Source organism: Lolium rigidum, chromosome 7 (assembly GCF_022539505.1).
Source record: "Lolium rigidum isolate FL_2022 chromosome 7, APGP_CSIRO_Lrig_0.1, whole genome shotgun sequence".
NCBI classification, from domain to species: domain Eukaryota; kingdom Viridiplantae; phylum Streptophyta; class Magnoliopsida; order Poales; family Poaceae; genus Lolium; species Lolium rigidum.
In genome coordinates, this window is record NC_061514.1 from 260,903,385 (window position 1) to 260,910,467 (window position 7,083).

Here is a 7,083-nt window from a genome sequence, read left to right on the forward strand (position 1 = left end):
AGGTAACTCAGAAAATTATGCCAATTTACGTGAGTGATCCTCAGATATGTACGCAACTTTCATTCAATTTGAGCATTTTCATTTGAGCAAGTCTGGTGCCATTTTAAAATTCGTCTTTACGGACTGTTCTGTTTTGACAGATTCTGCCTTTTATTTCGCATTGCTTCTTTCGCTGTGTTGGGTGGATTACTTTGTTCCATTACCTTCCGGTAGCTTTGGGCAATGTCCGAAGTGTTAAGAATGATTGTGTCACCTCTGAACATGTGAATTTTTATTATGCACTAACCCTCTAATGAGTTGTTTCGAGTTTGGTGTGGAGGAAGTTTTCAAGGATCAAGAGAGGAGTATGATGCAATATGATCAAGGAGAGTGAAAGCTCTAAGCTTGGGGATGCCCCGGTGGTTCACCCCTGCATATTTTAAGAAGACTCAAGCGTCTAAGCTTGGGGATGCCCAAGGCATCCCCTTCTTCATCGACAACATTATCGAGTTCCTCCCCCGAAACTATATTTTTATTCCGTCACATCTTATGCACTTTGCTTGGAGCGTCGGTTTGTTTTTGTTTTTTTTTTGTTTGAATAAAATGGATCCTAGCATTCACTTTATGGGAGAGAGACACGCTCCGTTGTATCATATGGACAAATATGTCCTTAGGCTCTACTCATAGTATTCATGGCGAAGTTTCTTCTTCGTTAAATTGTTATATGGTTGGAATTGGAAAATGCTACATGTAGTAACTCTAAAATGTCTTGGATAATTTGATACTTGGCAATTGTTGTGCTCATGTTTAATCTCTTGCATCATATACTTTGCACCCATTAATGAAGAAATACTTAGAGCTTGCTAATTTGGTTTGCATATTTGGTTTCTCTAGAGTCTAGATAACATCTAGTATTGAGTTTTGAACAACAAGAAAGACGGTATGGAGTCTTATAATGTTTACCATATGTATTTTATGTGAGTTTTGCTGTACCGTTCATCCTTGTGTTTGTTTCAAATAACCTTGCTAGCCCAAACCTTGTATCGAGAGGGAATACTTCTCATGCATCCAAAATACTTGAGCCAACCACTATGCCATTTGTGTCCACCATACCTACCTACTACATGGTATTTATCCGCCATTCCAAAGTAAATTGCTTGAGTGCTACCTTTAAAATTCCATCATTCACCTTTGCAATATATAGCTCATGGGACAAATAGCTTAAAAACTATTGTGGTATTGAATATGTACTTATGCACTTTATCTCTTATTAAGTTGCTTGTTGTGCGATAACCATGTTTCTGGGGACGCCATCAATTATTCTTTGTTGAATATCATGTGAGTTGCTATGCATGTCCGTCTTGTCTGAAGTAAGAGAGATCTACCACCTTTATGTTTGGAGCATGCATATTGTTAGAGAAGAACTTTGGGCCGCTAACTAAAGCCATGATTCATGGTGGAAGTTTCAGTTTTGGACACATATCCTCAATCTCATATGAGAATAATAATTGTTGCCACATGCTTATGCATTAAAGAGGAGTCCATTATCTCGTTGTCCATGTTGTCCCGGTATGGATGTCTAAGTTGAGAATAATCAAAAGTGAGAAATCCAAAATGCGAGCTTTCTCCTTAGACCTTTGTACAGGCGGCATGGAGGTACCCCATTGCGACACTTGGTTAAAACATGTGCATTGCAAAGATCCGGTAGTCCAAGCTAATTAGGACAAGGTGCGGGCACTATTAGTATACTATGCATGAGGCTTGCAACTTGTAAGATATAATTTACATAACTCATATGCTTTATTACTACCGTTGACAAAATTGTTTCATGTTTTCAAAATAAAAGCTCTAGCACAAATATAGCAATCGATGCTTTCCTCTTTGAAGGACCATTCTTTTTTACTTTTATGTTGAGTCAGTTCACCTATCTCTCTCCACCTCAAGAAGCAAACACTTGTGTGAACTGTGCATTGATTCCTACATACTTGCATATTGTACTTGTTATGTTACTCTATGTTGACTATTATCCATGAGATATACATGTTACAAGTTGAAAGCAACCGCTGAAACTTAATCTTCCTTTGTGTTGCTTCAATACCTTTACTTTGATTTATTGCTTTATGAGTTAACTCTTATGCAAGACTTATTAATACTTGTCTTGAAGTACTATTCATGAAAAGTCTTTGCTTTATGATTCACTTGTTTACTCATGTCATTACCATTGTTTTGATCGCTGCATTCACTACATATGTTTACAAATAGTATGATCAAGGTTATGATGGCATATCACTTCGGAAATTATCTTTGTTATCGTTTTACTCTGCTCGGGACGAGCAGTAACTAAGCTTGGGGATGCTGATACGTCTCCGACGTATCGATAATTTCTTATGTTCTATGCCATATTATTGATGATACCTACATGTTTTATGCACACTTTATGTCATATTCGTGCATTTTCCGGAACTAACCTATTAACAAGATGCCGAAGTGACAGTTCCTGTTTTCTGCTGTTTTTGGTTTCAGAAATCCTAGTAACGAAATATTCTCGGAATTGGACGAAACAAAGACCCAGGGGCCTATTTTGCCACGAACCTTCCAGAACACCCGAGAGCCGCCAGAGGGAAGCCCTGGGGGCCCCACACCACACCCTGGCGCGGCCAGAGGGGGGGCCGCGCCGCCCTATGGTGTGGTGGCCCCAGGCCCCCTCCGAGGCTGCCCTTCCGCCTATTTAAAGCCTCCGTCGCGAAAACCCTAGGACGGAGGACGAAACCCACGTAAACCTTCCGCAGCCGCCGCCATCGCGAAGCCAAGATCCGGGGGACAGGAGTCTCCGTTCCGGCACCTCGCCGGAGCGGGGAAGTGCCCCGGAAGGCTTCTCCATCGACACCGCTGCCATCTCCACCGCCATCTTCATCACCGCTGCTGCTCCCATGAGGAGGGAGTAGTTCTCCATCGAGGCTCTGGGCTGTACCGGTAGCTATGTGGTTCATCTCTCTCCTATGTACTTCAATACAATAATCTCATGAGCTGCCTTACATGATTGAGATTCATATGATGATGCTTGTAATCTAGATGTCATTGTGCTAGTCAAGTGAGTTTTACTTATGTGATCTCCGGAGACTCCTTGTCCCACGTGTGTAAAGGTGACGAGTGTGTGCACCGTGTGGGTCTCTTAGGCTATATTTCACGTAATACTTACTCACCGTTATGAATGGCGTAGTGAAGTGCTTATTTATATCTCTTTATGATTGCAATGTGTTTGTATCACAATTTATCTATGTGCTACTCTAGCAATGTTATTAAAGTAGTTTTATTCCTCCCGCACGGTGTAATGGTGACAAGTGTGTGCATCCGTGTTAGTACTTGGCGTATGCTATGATCATGATCTCTTGTAGATTGTGAAGTTAACTATTGCTATGATAGTATTGATGTGATCTATTCCTCCTACATAGTGTGAAGGTGACAGTAGTGCATGCTATGTTAGTACTTGGTTTAGTCGTGTTGATCTTTCTTGCACTCTAAGGTTATTTAAATATGAACATTGAATTGTGGAGCTTGTTAACTCCGGCATTGAGGGTTCGTGTAATCCTACGCAATGTGTTCATCATCCAACAAGAGTGTAGAGTATGCATTTATCTATTCTCGTTATGTGATCAAAGTTGAGAGTGTCCACTAGTGAAAGTCTAATCCCTAGGCCTTGTTCCTAAATATCGCTATCGCTGCTTGTTTATCGTTTTATCATGCGTTACTATCGCTACCATATTACCACCATCAACTACACACCGTTGCTACCTGCTCATACTTATTCATACCACCTCGTATTTCACTATCTCTTCGCCGAACTAGTGCACCTATTAGGTGTGTTGGGGACACAAGAGACTTCTTGCTTTGTGGTTGCAGGGTTGCATGAGAGGGATATCTTTGACCTCTTCCTCCCTGAGATCGATAAACCTTGGGTGATCCACTTAAGGGAAACTTGCTGCTGTTCTACAAACCTCTGCTCTTGGAGGCTCAACACTGTCTACAAGAATAGAAGCTCCCGTAGACATCAATGATCTGGAAGACAATGTTCCCTTTGAACAAAGTTCCATCAACATTGTTGACGCTAATTTCCGAATTCAGCAACGCCAAGAAAATCCAAGCACACGTTCGTGCCCAACTTATTGCTGGAGCCGAAGTCGCTTTTTCCCTTGTGCTTTCAAGACATCCTTCTGCGAATTTGACGGCTATTGCAGGTGCCGATGGAAATGTAGGACATCTCTATGCCAAGGTGAAAATTCATGCTGCCATTGCGATTGAGAAGTTGTTAGATAGTTCGAAGGTGGGTGATGAAGTAGAAAACTCTGAAGGACGATCTTGAGAACATCAAAATCTTATTAGAATAATACTTATGTACTCGATATATTTCTGCATTCGATTGTTCGGGTGTAGTACGTGTATGATGTAAATTTTGTGAATAACATCATGTTTTGTTATGTTCTAGCAAAACACGATTTCTTCTTTGGGTGCCGTCGACACATTGTTTGTTTGTTTCAAGGAGCAATTCTTGATGCTCCTCGAGCATCGTCGATGCAATTGTTTGTATGTTTGTCGGAGGCGAATTTTTGAGTGATCAGCTCTTGTTGTAGGTTCGCTGAACCCGTAGTAATGTGCAACTTCGCTTCAACTGACGATGTATGTTTAGGTGACAACCCCTGGATTAAATCAAGGGAATTGTCACCTGTCGTTGACTCTGTCCCTCTTTAGTACTTCTGTAGTTTAAAGTACCGGCATGGGCCTTGTTTGTAAGTATATGAATAGTTATCCTTGCTATTCGCAGCACTCGCGTAATCTTGAGGCTTTTAGCAAAATGATATTTATGTATTGTAAGTACTGCTTGCTATACCTTCCATTGCAGCACTCGTATTTTCAGAGGCTTTTTAAATGGTAATAGCAAGTATAGTCTTGGATAACGACCCTTGAATTCGTTTAATCGAGTTGTCTGGGCTGAATTCAATGGTCGTTGTAGTATGAAAAAGTCTTGATGAACCTGTTCAGGTGTCTGAAGGTAACTTTATAGAAAAGAAACTTGAGTCTTTATTAGAAAGATAAGCTAAAGATGATACGGCTAAAGAAAACAGCCTTACTGAAAATAAAAAAAACTTATAAGACGAAAAATTAAAGGTGCATGGCGCTGCTCGTCTTGTTTTAAGCAAGAGGAGGGTTCTTCTTATTTTGGGTATTGTCTAAGGGGCCGGTGACTTTGGAGCTCTCGATGATTTCATCAGACGTGCTTGCAACAAGCGCCAAGGTATTAATTTCTTCGGTTGAAGCTTTGTCGTCAACTTTTGAGGGGCCAATCACTGACACCCCCACTGCGGGGTCATCTGGTTTCTTCTTTGATTTCTTGATCTTGTCATCCTCTTGAGAAGTTAATTTCTTAGACGGGAAGTCGATAGCTTCCTGTTTCATTCCAAATTTGGCAGCAATCCTCTGGAACTCACGATCGCAATTACCTGATCGGGAAAAGCTTCCATGGACTGTTATATTTGTTCCGTTGTTTCCTGGCATCTTGAGCTTGAGGTATGCATAATGTGGGACATCCATGAACTTGGCATAAGCTGGTCTTCCAAGTATAGCGTGGTACTGTGATTCCCAATTTACTACTTCAAACTCGTTCCTTTCTTTCCTGAAATTGTCGGGGTTTCCAAAGACAACATTCAAAGAGGTCTTGCCGAGAGAATATGCTGGTAAGGTAGGAAGGATGCCATGAAAACATGTATCGGATTCTTCTAGCATCTTCATTATAATCCCCATGTTCTTGGTTGTGTTTGCGAATAGCAAATTTAATCCGCTTCCACCATCCATGAACACTTTGCTCATGATGAATCCTCCTATTTGAGCCTCGACTACTAAGGCGGCATGGCCTGGCTTTGGGATGGTCATCGGGTGATCCGCTTTGCTGAACAAGATGCTCAGTGATGACCAGTCTATATATTCCGGGATATTTGCCATGGTGCTCTCTGCGAGGTTCATTTCCTATGTAAGTTTCTTCATCTCTCTTCTCGAAACACCAGTTCTGTGAAACATACTCATCTGTCCTTGTGGTGGGGGAAAGGACTCATTGGGGTTATGAGGTTGCACTTGCTGGACTTGATGCTGAGGTCGTGGTGGTGGTGGCGGATTCGACTGATGCGTCCCCTGAATGAACTTCTGCATCTGAATGAACTGTCGGCAGTCTCTGAGCAGATGACTCGACTTCCTTAGGGTCGATGTATGAATGTAGATAACAGGGAGCGTTTAATTGCTCGACGAAAGGCAGTTCTGGGACCCTTGAAGGTCGCGCTTTGTAGTTACCGCGATTCCCTGAGTTAATACGATCGTTGTCCTGTCGATCATCGCGTCTGTCATTATACCGATCGTCACGTCGATCAGAATATCCAGCGGCTACTATGTTGGTATCATCGTATCCGCGTTCTTTCCTTTTCTTTCGGCGATCTCTTCGATTACCCAAGTCGTGCCTTGGGTGATCATCATCTTCATCGTCGCTACGCGGACGCGGTCTCCTCACATTATCTTCTCCATCAGCCCAACTGTTGGCGATTTCCATCAACTTGGTGATAGTATTTAGCTTCTTTCGACCAAGTTCTTCAATGTATGACTCCCGTCAAATATCATCACTGAAGGTGTCGATTGCTCTGTCGACAGAAACATCTTCGGCAGCGTTTAATAACTTGGTAAACCTCCCGATATACGCCCGCATCGACTCCTTTTGCTTCTGCTGGCAATGATGCAACTCATCGATTCCGACGGGCTTCTTGTAAGTCGCTTGAAAGTTTTTGACGAAAGCGTCAACCAGGTCCTCCCATGACTTGATGGAGCCTTTTGGTAAACCCCTCAACCAGGCTCATGTCGAATCCTTCAGGTAGAGCTGCAAGCATTGCATTGCCGCTATCTGATTCCCCTTATGTAAAATCACAGTTTGTAGATAATCATCTATCCAGGATCTCGGCTCCTGCTGCCCGTCGTACTTGGCAGCGTCGGTGGGAGTAGGTTTGAACCTTTTTGGCGGCATCGTCTCCCGAATCTTGTAACTTAAGCAATCGTCTCCTCGCATCTCGCCGT